Source organism: Palaemon carinicauda, chromosome 25 (genome assembly GCF_036898095.1).
Source record: "Palaemon carinicauda isolate YSFRI2023 chromosome 25, ASM3689809v2, whole genome shotgun sequence".
Taxonomy (NCBI): Eukaryota; Metazoa; Arthropoda; class Malacostraca; order Decapoda; family Palaemonidae; genus Palaemon; species Palaemon carinicauda.
The window spans coordinates 22,133,215-22,145,651 of record NC_090749.1 but is presented as its reverse complement, the minus strand read 5'-3'; the positions used below and the strand labels follow the sequence as shown (position 1 = coordinate 22,145,651).

At 43.6% G+C, this 12,437-nt stretch overlaps 1 protein-coding gene across 3 annotated transcripts in view; it reads left to right on the top strand.

Annotated features, from left to right (window-relative positions):
• The first annotated feature begins 849 nt into the window (after positions 1 to 849).
• The window catches only part of LOC137618650 (zinc finger protein OZF-like), a 91,672-nt gene continuing 80,084 nt past the window's right edge, over positions 850 to 12,437 (top strand). For all 3 annotated transcript variants that reach the window (XM_068348780.1, XM_068348777.1, XM_068348778.1), the window contains exons 1-2: positions 850 to 1,022; positions 1,321 to 1,357. The gene's annotated coding sequence lies outside the window, so the exon portion shown is untranslated. The remainder of the gene's footprint in view (positions 1,023 to 1,320; positions 1,358 to 12,437) is intronic.

Below are 12,437 nucleotides of genomic sequence, written 5' to 3'. Positions count from 1 at the left end.
AAACGTTCTGGAAAAGTATTGCTTTACCATCTATTTTGTATGGAACAAATGTTATAAATCTAACAGAAACCGAAATAGAGAAACTACAAAGAATAGAGAATGGGGTATATAGGAAGATTTTAGGTGCCACTAAAAGCACAGCTAATACTGCTCTAAGAGGGGAGATAGGTGCATCTTCTATGAAAACAAGGGTGATGGATGGGAAGCTGCAGTACTTAAATCGTACCCTGAATGGAAAGAAGGAAATACTGAAAATAATTATCCAGGATATTCAAGAAAAAGAAGGAAGATGGTGGAAACAACCTGCAAAGTATTTGGAAGATTTAAGTTTAGGTATAAGACAAATAAGAAGAATGAACAAGGCAGAAATAAAAATGGAAACCAGAAAGTGGGATACTGAAAAGTGGAAAGAAGAAATAGAAAGTAAAGTGAGCCTAGAAATATATAGAACGTGGAAGAAAGAAATTAAGGAAGAGTTAATTTATGACAATACATTTGCTTCAGTGATATTTTTTAGAGCAAGAACTAATACGTTAAAACTAAATATTGTAAATAGACACAATGGAGGGAATGTAAGCTGTAATTTTTGTGAAAATGAGGAGGAAGATTTGATACATTTTTTGTTATTTTGCCAGGAATATAGAAAAGAAAGGAATAAAGTAATTGAGCTACAGCAACCATACGAGGAAGACCCAAAGAAAATAGTAGGATTATTTTTATTTAGTGAAACAAATATAGAAAAGAAAAAAGAAGTATTAAACATAATGTGGAAGAAAAGACAAAACAGTACAAGAAGATAAGCGTTAGAGGCGCCGTTGTAAAGGCTATGCCTCACCCCGGAACCTGAACCTGAACCAGAGAGCAACGAGGAACCTCGAACTTGAACCCTTGAGGCTGGAGACTATCAAATCGACTTATGGTAACCAAAACTCTGCCCAACATTTGCAACCGAAGTTCAGCGTTGTATCGGTTACAGTGCTATTAGGAGTTTTTATAGGAGTTTGTAGAGGCGATAAATTCAAGTAAGTTCTGGCCCTGACTTTCTGTCCTAAATGCTTCCCCATCGGTAGTAACTTCACTCTCTCCCACCAACGAAGTTTACTTGAGATTATAAGTATGCTCGAGTTATGTAGATCTAAAGTATCGTCTAAATCATGGTATGCTGTATAGGCTTAGCATATTCCTAACTATATTTAGAACGTGTAACCTAAATTGCTCTGGCCTAGCTTACCTTGTCCAGCAACTCCCTTGAACTTTGCCTTAATAATGATAGGTTCCATTATTTACGGAATAATAACTAAAAGAATTTTCTCTTTACAGAACAACGAAGCATTTCTGGAAAGAGTTGCATCTATTGGTAAGTACAAGACTGCTTAAATTAAAATGCCGGAACAGTCATATTAAAGTACACATATATATACCCAAGCTCTGAACTAATCACTAAATGACACATAGATGTAGGTACTTTTACAAGGGACCATCTTATGTCAACAGATATCTTTATGATAGAGAAAATTAGTCCATGAGCAAATATTTGTCCGCCATTCTACAAACCTACCACATTCTCTAATCCTAAACAGTGTCTATCTAAATATTTGGGGTGTATGTATGATAGCGGCCACCTGTATGTATTATTATGGCTAACTTAGGAAACGGCAGTGTGAGGAGGGTCGGGGGTGGGGGGGCTTAGCCCTCCCCCCACTGTTAGGTAAGTACTTAAGGACACGGCTTGTAGGATAGGTTAGGGTGGAAAGTTGGTTGTATTTTACAATAGCACTATTTTCCCCAAATGATTTTAAACAGCATATATCAATCTTTTATTACTAGGTCACTAGGTTTCATGATTAAATCTAAGGTGGTTGGTCAAAATAAAAAATGTTTCTCCCATCTCTCCGAAAATTTTCCAAGTCCAGTTTAGATCTGCACCATGACACGGGTAGCTCCTGCTTAGTTTCCAAACTTACCCGATGGATAGAGCCTGTCGTCGTCCCATGCAAAGATTCGTTCATTTTTACAATTTAATGCTGTCCCATCAATATACATTGTTACCCCTTCATCAAGTTTGTATTTGGTTAGGACACGTTCTTTAAAGTGGCCATTGATACTGCTGTAATAATTATCATAAATTGATAGGTTGGAGAAAGGTCGTTATAATTCGTAGTTAGACAACATCTAGTTAAGATGTTTCGGTAGATTGAGCCAGTGTCAAACAATTCACCCAAACTCAACTTTCATTTCTGTCTGCTTGTAGAGCCACTTTTGTTGGCTGCGTGATTTAAACAATTCTTTAATAACCCACCCCCCTCGAGACCCGAGATTGATCTGAACCACGAGGTCGGCCTCTCCAAGGGTAACCACCGTAATGGACAAAGGTGTTCCCAATAGTTTTTCTTTGAACGTTAGGTTAAGCTTATTACTGTACTCATATAGATCAGCTTGATGCATTGAGGACATTAAGGTTTTTAGACCTACGGGACTTTAGCGACTATGAATATTAAGGTAATCGTGAGTAACTTTATTATTATTACAATATGGTTAAGATATAATTTAGAGTAATGCCCATCTTATAAAAATTTACCCTTTTTTATTATTTTTTTTTGTGTAGGAGATAGGCCTACGAAGGGGGTCCAGGGGCTTGTTCCCGGCTAGGGGTTGTGATCTGGTAAGTAGTAGGTTAGGTTAGGTGGGTTTTTGGTGTTTGTATGATAGTGACAGTGTTTTGGCGGGTTGCAGGGGGGTGTTAGGCCCCCCCCCCCCAGTTAGGTTATTGGGAAGGTAAGGACATGGCTTGTAGGTCAAGTTAGGTTTGGAAGTTTGGGTTAGTTGTTGTCCATTTTTCCCGCACGTTTCAGACATTCATGCGCCGAGTGGTATGTAGTATGTAGATTGCTGGGACAAGCATTTACAAATTTTAAATATTTAACTTAGCCGGTGAATATATAATAGCTGACGCTCCGGCGGCTCGACAGAAAAACACAAAAACTCGCGAGCGATCGCTATGAAGGTTGCGGGTGTGCCCACCAGCGCCAACTATCGGCCAGATACCGCATATACATGTAAACAGCTCCAATTCTTCTCTGTCGGTCTGATCGACAAGACGTACCATCACTCGCTGTTAACCTGGAGTTTTTTCAACAGTCTTGGTGAAGTACTTCCTTTTGGTTTGAGCTTTCGCAGTGCAGGTGTTTTATCTTCAACTTGAACTCTTGAACTCTTTTTTGGATAGATTTAATTGTTGATGACTTTGGATTGTTTTTTGGACTTTCTTTGACTTTTCAAAATGGCTGACCCTTCTCCAATTCCTAGATTTCGTAAATGTAATGCTAGGGATTGCAATAAGCGTCTTCCAAAGGCCTCTCTCGACCCACATACTGTGTGTTCTAATTGTCGGGGTAAAACCTGTAAATTAGGAGATCGGTGTGAGGAGTGCGTGGGTCTTTCGGAATTCGATTGGCTTGAGTTTGACAAGTATTCTCGTAAGCTAGAGAGAGATAGGGTGAGGAGAAGTTCCTCTAGATCGTTAGAATTTTCCTCCTCCCATGCCCCTGAACCTAATCCTTCCCCTGTTGTAGTTGTGCCTGAACCCTCTACTAGCACTCAGGAACCATCAATGCGGGATATGTTATGTGCCATTCATGCTTTGGGTGAGAGAGTTGAGTCATTAGCTACGGACCGTAATCAACTCATGGCGGACGTAAAAGAGTTAAAGTGTCAGAGTGCCACATTAGAAAATCGTGGGAAAGTGATTAGTGCGCAAAGTGTTATCAGTGTTGCGACCGAGGGTTCGTCTGTTCGTGCCTGTCGTTCGCCTAGTCCGAGACCTCTTGCAAGCTCCCAAGCCCCAGGGAGAAGTAATGTCGTAGGACTTATGGGTTCGAGAGGCTTTAATCAGCGAACAGACGTTCCCTCTATGGTTTCAGGCGTGTCTCGTCAAGACCGCCCCTACCATAAGACGAGCGAGACGGTTTTCTCCTCGTCATCCAAAGGCTTTTCGCGTAAGAAACCGTGGAGCAAGGTTTCGAGACCCTTAAAGCGAAAGTCAGTCCCTTCAGGACAGGTCCAGCATCCTGGTTGTAGCCATTGGGACAGCTCTGACCCTGTGCAGTCATCGGAAGACTGCTCGCCGCCTAAACAGAAGCGTAACACAGGCTCCGAGAGTCTTAGTGTAGGCAATGCTTTGCAGTCACAGACGTTACCCTCGTCTCTTACCGCACCCATTCCCGTTGATCCTAGATGGGTTGTACTGCAAGACATGCAGAATAAGCTTGCCTCTCTTATGGAGGACTATTCTGCTGAAAAGGTTCACGATGATCCTCGCCGTTTAGCTGATCGAGATCCTGGCCGTCAGCCGCCCAAACGAGCCTTTGCTCGTCCTGTTGACGTTGGCGTTACAAAGTCACGTCAGTCACGTTTTGTAGAGCCTCACTCGATGCAGTCCCGTGTTGATTTTCAGCCGCATGTGGACGTTCAGCCGCTGCCGAATGCTCTTGTTGACATTCAGGACGTTCGCCAACCAGCGGAGTTGACTTGTTTTGACGCTGAGCGTCAAGCACCGCAGTCAAGAGTTGTTTTGACTGCTCAGTCTAGGCAGTCAAGGCAGTCTCGAGTTGACGTCGAGCGTCCTCCCGCTCCTGTTGTTGTTGACAGTCAGGCTGTTAAGCAGTTACATGACGTAGCGTCCTGGACTGCTACTGATGCTCAGGTGCGTGTGGACTCTGCTTGTCAAGCATTGCCACCAAGGCAGGTCTCGCCCTTGCTTATAACTCAGCAGTTATCGGACGAAGCTCCTTCAGATGAGGACGTTGCTGATCCTCATCCTGATGATAATCCTTCAGATGTAGATGAACCTAAGGCGGTTCCTCCTTCGATGGACTTTAAGAAGATCATGTTGATTTTCAAGGATCTTTTTCCAGATCACTTTGTTGCTGTTGCTCCTCGTTCGCCTCCGTCTGAGTTTGCTCTAGGCTTACCTGCTACCAAGTCAGCCTTTACTAAGCTAGTGCTTTCTCGCTCTTCCAAGAGGGCTTTACGTCTTCTAGGCGACTGGTTGGATACCAGGAGGAGTTTGGGGAAGACGGCCTTTGCCTTCCCTCCTTCTAAGCTTGCTTCTAGATCGAGCGTCTGGTATGACACGGGAGAAGTTCTCGGCTCGGGAGTCCCTGCCTCTGCCCAGGGTGACTTTTCAAGCCTCGTAGACTCTCCCCGTCGCCTGGCCATGAGACGCTCGAAGATTTGTTGGTCCTCCTCGGACCTTGACCATCTGCTTAAAGGCGTATACAGGGCCTTTGAAGTGTTTAACTTTCTTGACTGGTCATTAGGAGCTTTAAGTAGGAAGATCTCGTCGGCCGACCAAGATGTTTCCTTACTTATCATGTCCTGTATGGATAAAGCCATCCGCGATGGCTCCAATGAGCTCGCCTCCACCTTTACGTCGGGAGTCTTAAAGAAGCGAGAAACCCTTTGCTCTTTCCTTTCGGCAGGAGTTACTCCCTGTCAGAGATCGGAACTGCTCTTTGCTCCCTTATCAGCAGCCTTGTTTCCACAACAGGTGGTTAAGGATATAGCTGCTTCGCTTGTGCAGAAGGACACCCATGACCTGATGGCGTCCTCTGCTCGCAAAGGGGCTCCTTTTGCATCCTTTGCTGTGAGACCCAGGATCGAGACTCCTGCATCTAGATTTATCCCGCCCTTTTGTGGCAGAGCTCCCAGCAGGGGAAGCTCTCGTGCCGAGGGAAAGAGAGGTAAGAAGAGAGGAGCCAAGTCCTCCCGTGGCAGAGTCTGACTGCCCACAGCCTCAGACAGCGGTAGGTGCCAGATTGAAGAGCTTCTGGCAGGCCTGGGAGAAGAGGGGTGCAGACCAAGAGTCTGTTCTGTTGCTCAGAGAGGGGTACAAAATACCGTTTGTACGCATACCTCCTCTAGTAACAACTCCCATAGACCTCTCTCCCAGGTACCGAGAGGAGTCAAAGAGACAAGCCCTAAGTCAAGAAGTGTCTCTGTTGCTAGAGAAGGGAGCGGTGGTGAAAGTCTCGGACCTTCAATCACCGGGGTTTTACAACCGTCTCTTCCTAGTCCCAAAGCATACAGGAGGTTGGATACCGGTGCTAGACGTCAGTGCGCTCAACGTTTTTGTTACAAAGACAAAATTCACGATGGAGACCACGAAGTCCGTCTTAGCAGCGGTCAGAGAAGGAGACTGGATGGTCTCTCTCGACCTACGAGATGCGTACTTCCACATTCCTATACACCCGGATTCCCAACCGTTTCTGAGGTTTGTTTACAGGAATGTGGTCTACCAGTTTCAAGCCCTGTGCTTTGGCCTCAGTCCTGCTCCTCTCGTGTTTACGAGGCTCATGAGGAATGTGGCAAAATTCCTCCATCTATCGGGAATCTCCCTGTACTTGGACGACTGGCTTCTCAGAGCATCGTCCAGTCATCGCTGTCTGCAGGATCTACATTGGACGTTGGGTCTGGCCAAGGAGTTGGGACTTTTGGTCAACCTAGAAAAGTCCCAACTGATCCCATCCCAGACTATTCTATATTTGGGGATGGAGATTCGCAGTCCAGTTTTTCGGGCTTTTCCGTCTGCCACCCGAATAGAACAAGCCCTGCTCAAAGTCCAGCTAATGCTGAAAAGAGAGCGTTGTTCAGTCAGGAGTTGGATGAGTCTCGTAGGGACTCTCTCATCCCTGGAGCAGTTTGTCTCGCTAGGGAGACTACACCTTCGACCTCTCCAGTTCCATCTAGTCTCTCACTGGAACAAGGACAAGACGTTAGAGACGGTATCAATCCCAGTCTCCGAATCAGTAAAGGCATGTCTGAAATGGTGGGACAGCAATATCAGTCTGAGAAAGGGACTATCCCTAGCAGTCAAGAACCCAAACCACGTGTTGTTCTCAGACGCGTCGGATTTGGGTTGGGGTGCGACCCTGGACGGTCGGGAATGCTCGGGTCTGTGGACCTCAAGTCAGAAGAGCATGCACATCAACGGCAAGGAGCTATTAGCAGTCCACTTGGCCTTGATGAAATTCGAAAGCGTTCTTCGAAACAAAGTGGTAGAGGTCAACTCAGACAACACCACAGCTTTGGCATACATCTCCAAGCAAGGAGGCACACACTCCCTCACGCTGTACGAGATCGCAAGGGACCTTCTCATATGGTCAAGAAATCGAGGCATCTCCCTGTTGACGAGATTCATCCAGGGGGACTTGAACGTCTTGGCAGACTGCCTCAGTCGGAGGGGTCAGGTGATACCCACGGAATGGACCCTCCACAAGGACGTGTGCAAGAGTCTTTGGGCGACTTGGGGTCAACCCACCATAGACCTCTTTGCCACCTCGTTGACCAAAAGGTTACCAATCTATTGCTCACCAGTCCCAGATCCAGAGGCGATCCACATAGACGCGTTTCTACTGGATTGGTCTCATCTGGACTTATATGCATTCCCACCATTCAAGATAGTCAACAAGGTACTGCAGAAGTTCGCCTCTCACGAAGGGACAAGGTTGACGTTGGTTGCTCCCCTCTGGCCCGCGAGAGAGTGGTTCACCGAGGTACTTCAATGGCTGGTAGACATTCCAAGAAGTCTTCCTCTAAGGGTAGATCTCTTACGTCAGCCCCACGTAAAGAATGTTCATCAAAGCCTCCCCGCGCTTCGTCTGCCTGCCTTCAGATTATCGAAAGACTCTCAAGAGCTCGAGGCTTTTCGAAGGAGGCAGCCAGTGCGATTGCGAGAGCTAGGAGAGCTTCTACCATCAGAGTATACCAGTCGAAGTGGGAAGTCTTTCGAGATTGGTGCAAGTCAGCATCTGTGTCCTCTTCCAGTACCTCTGTAGCCCAAATCGCAGATTTTCTTTTACATCTGAGAAATGTTCGCTCCCTCTCAGCTCCCACGATTAAGGGCTACAGGAGCATGTTGGCTTCGGTCTTTCGTCATAGAGGCTTAGATCTTTCCAACAATAAAGATCTCCAAGATCTCCTTAAGTCTTTCGAGACCTCTAAGGAACGTCGTTTGGCAACGCCTGGATGGAACTTAGACGTGGTCCTAAGGTTCCTCATGTCAGACAGGTTTGAGCCATTACATTCAGCCTCCCTGAAGGATCTCACCCTCAAGACGCTTTTCCTAGTGTGCTTGGCTTCGGCTAAAAGGGTCAGTGAAATTCATGCCTTCAGTAAGAACATCGGCTTTTCTACAGAAAAAGCCACATGTTCACTTCAACTTGGTTTCCTGGCCAAAAATGAACTGCCTTCTCGTCCTTGGCCTAAGTCCTTTGATATACCTTGCCTGTCAGAGATCGTAGGCAACGAACTTGAAAGAGTGCTGTGTCCAGTTAGAGCTCTTAAGTTCTACTTAGCGCGTACTAAGTCCTTACGAGGTGGATCTGAGGCATTATGGTGCTCAGTTAAGAAACCATCATTGCCTATGTCAAAGAATGCTTTGTCAAATTTTATCAGATTTTTAATACGAGAGGCTCATTCTCACTTGAATGAAAAAGACCGATGCTTGCTTAAGGTTAAGACGCATGAAGTAAGAGCTATAGCAACTTCCGTGGCTTTTAAGCAAAATAGATCTCTGCAAAGTATTATGGACGCGACCTTTTGGAGAAGCAAGTCGGTATTCGCGTCATTTTACTTAAAAGATGTCCAGACTCTTTACGAGGACTGCTACACACTGGGTCCATTCGTTGCAGCGAGTGCAGTAGTGGGTGAGGGTTCTACCACTACATTCCCTTAATTCCAATATCCTTTTAATCTGTCTCTTGAAATGTTTTTAATCTTGTTTTTGGGTTGTACGGAAGGCTAAGAAGCCTTTCGCATCCTGGTTGATTTGGCGGGTGGTCAAATGTCATTTCTTGAGAGCGCCCAGATTAGGGGTTTGATGAGGTCCTGTTGTATGGGTTGCAGACCTTGATACTTCAGCTCCTGGGAGTCTTTCAGCATCCTAAGAGGATCGCTGGGCTTCGTGAGGAAGACAGACTAACAAGGCAGAGTAATCGTCTAAGTCAACTTCCTTACCAGGTACCTATATATATTTGGGTTTTGTTATGATATAACTGTCAAAAACTCTAAGCATATACGCTGTAAACTTTATTAACTCTGGTCTCTACCCACCACCATGGGTGTGAATCAGCTATTATATATTCACTGGCTAAGTTAAATATTTAAAAATGATATTTTAATTATAAAATAAATTTTTGAATATACTTACCCGGTGAATATATAAATTAAAGGCCCCCCCTTCCTCCCCGATAGAGACCCAGCGGGATGAGAAGAATTGGAGCTGTTTACATTTATATGCGGTATCTGGCCGATAGTTGGCGCTGGTGGGCACACCCGCAACCTTCATAGCGATCGCTCGCGAGTTTTTGTGTTTTTCTGTCGAGCCGCCGGAGCGTCAGCTATTATATATTCACCGGGTAAGTATATTCAAAAATTTATTTTATAATTAAAATATCATTTTAATGAATTCATTATTTGTTCCAACATAGATACAAACCCTCTGCTATTTATAGGGTATACTTTCGGCGTAGCTGAAAGACGAGCCATGATAATTTTAGTGAGGGATAACTACCCCATCCGCTAGTTAGCGGGAGGGGTAAACTGTCTACCCCGCTCACTCGCACCTCTCGACTGAGTAATGGCATTACTTTATGGCTCGGTAGAGGACGGACATGCTTCCTTTCTCTCCCGCAAAGACTTGCCTTGATTGGTTTTTTGTCATTTTTTCTCTTGTGTGTGTTTTCATTTATCTTACATATATAGGAGTGTATATATGTATAGATGGAAATATAAGTTTATGTTGTTAGATTCTTGTAACTTTAAGTGCTGTTGACAACCATCCGGCTGCCTCCGTCATAAAGGAGTTGTCATTGCCGCCCTACCCTACGTTGATGGTCGGCAGGTTCTCAACACTGACGTGTGTTGGTTCATTACTGAATTAAAGTGTATAACAGTTCAACTCCCTTTCGAGGAATTATCTTACAAGGAAGGTGACTTATTCCCCAAATAGTGTATGTTGTGCAGCGGAGCATGAATTGTAATTGATTACAACTTTGTTTTTAAATATAAAACTTACCCGCTGGTTATATAAGAATGGCTAAAGTCCCTGGACGCCCGGAAGAAAATTCAAAATCTCGCGCGGCTTATCGCAGATATGCCAGGTGTACACTAGCGTCTCGTGGTATTACAGGTAGAACTATACCAAACCACTTCAGATTTTCTTTGCCGCGATAGGTGGCTGTACTATTGGAAATTCTCTCTCGTTTTCTTACTCTGTTTTGACGTTATTTGGTGATATATTAACGTTTTTGAGTTTGGGCTTTCGCTTATTTGTTTTATTTGCTCTGTGATCACGTATTTATAACTTAAAAGGTAGGATTAGAAGGTTTTTCAGCCTATTTTAAACCTCACGAAAGGATGGGGGTGGGATGTAAACATCTTTTCCATTGATGACGTCACAGCCATATGACGTAGGCTATAAGTCTGACTTGCTTTTTTACAAAGAATGGTAAGTGGACACTTTCTTTTGAAGTATTAGGTTATAGTTTAATTCAAAGAATTGTTCTTTTAAGAAAATGTTATCCTTTTAATAGGTTTTCTTTAGATAATATTCGATCTTTTTTCAAAGAGTAACCAGCGTTCAGTTTATTTTTGTTACACAGTTGTCAGTATCTTTACGGTATTGCAATACATTGTAGCGAATAGTACATTCTTCTTACAGCTCAAGTTTTTAAGTTGTACTATATGAAAGGAACATTTTATTTTGCAATTAATTGGTCCTTTCAGTATTTTTCCTAAGTCAGAGATTACAGGAAGTTACAGTTCAGTTAATGTTTACAGTGAACCCTCGTTTTTCAATATTAAACTTACCCGATAATCATGTAGCTGTCAACTCCGTTGCCCGACAGAATTCTATGGAGGGATACGCCAGCTATCACAATACTAGAAGGGGGTGTACTTACCAGCGCCACCTGTGGCCAGGTACTATAGTACTTCTTGTTGACACCTCCTCAATTTTTCCTCTGTCGTGCTTTCGGCAAGACGTTCTGGGATACGCTTATGTTCTTGGAGTATTTTCACGACTTTGGTGAAGTATTTCTCTTTGATTTCGGCTGTCGCTTTACTGGAAACTTCTATATTAGCTTAGTTAGCTTTTGGAATTAATTTGATTAATTATGGTGACGAAGAGAGTATGAACTCTCTTTCACCTTTAAATGGCCGACCCTTCCCTTAGACGGAAGTGTTGGTGTCTAAGAGAGTATAGACTCTCTTTCTTAATTTTGCTTAACAAAAGTTATAGATTTATTTTATATCTCTCCGCCTCTTATAGGCCTCTTCGATTAACTTCCTTTTATTATAAACTTATTAAAATTAATTTTTATATTTGTTTATATTCGACCTTCCTAATAGTAGGCGGTCTTTTCTTGGTACCGAAGTTAATTAACATTGAGCCCGTCATTTCGGTTTTACCTGTTAACATATTATGCTATTTTAATGTCTTTGAAAGAATTTCTTTGATAGTCTAGTACTGTTTTCAAAGTTGAACTAACGTTTTGTTTTGTCTCTGCAGTTGTTGACGTTCAGAACGTTCAACTTGCGCTCTATCGTTACGATAGAGAAAGAATTTTCACGGTTTCACGTTGCAGTAAGAGTAACCGTGTCTAGCGTTTTGTTCATTCTTTCTTAACTTAATGGTTTTAATCCTAATAAAGGAACTTTTCATTTTGGGAAATATTTCAGTTTTTTCCTTTAACAATAATATGTTTTAACGATATATATGATTGGGCTCTTCTCTCAGGTTCTAAGTCAAGAGAGAGAGAGAGAGAGAGAGAGAGATAGAGACGGAGGGAGAAAGAGGAGGATAAACGTTTCATTCAAGCGAGTAACGTTGTTATCGTTTTTGCTCTTCTCCCTAGTCTCTTTAGGGGAAGAAGGTAAACGTTTCTAGAGTGATCTAGTGTTTAGTCTCTTTCCAGCCACTGAATTATTTATCTTTCATTAGATTTTTCTGTTACATTGTAATTCTGTTTTCGCAATTACTAACTTTTGAGAAAGGATAGAATTGCGTGTTTCAGGTACAAACCACTTAAAGTTTCGAGTTCAGTGAAATAAGTGCAAACAGAAAATCAAAGTGATAAGTGATTAGCGCAAAGTGTGTCAGTGTTGTGCGTGAGGGTACTTCTGTGCGCGCCAGTCGTCCTCCCAGTCCGGGACCTCTTGCAAGCTCCCAAGCCCAGGGGAGAAGCAATGTCGAAGGACAAAAGGGTTCAGCAGGCCTTGATCGGCGCACAGAAGTATCCTCGGTGGTTGTGGGCGTGTCTTACCGAGACCGTCACTCCCACCCGCAGACGATTGAGCCCTTATTTTGCTCGTCTGCAGAAGAAATTTAGGGGAGAAAACGCTGGTCTCAGGTCTCAAGACCTCTTAAACGTAAAGTC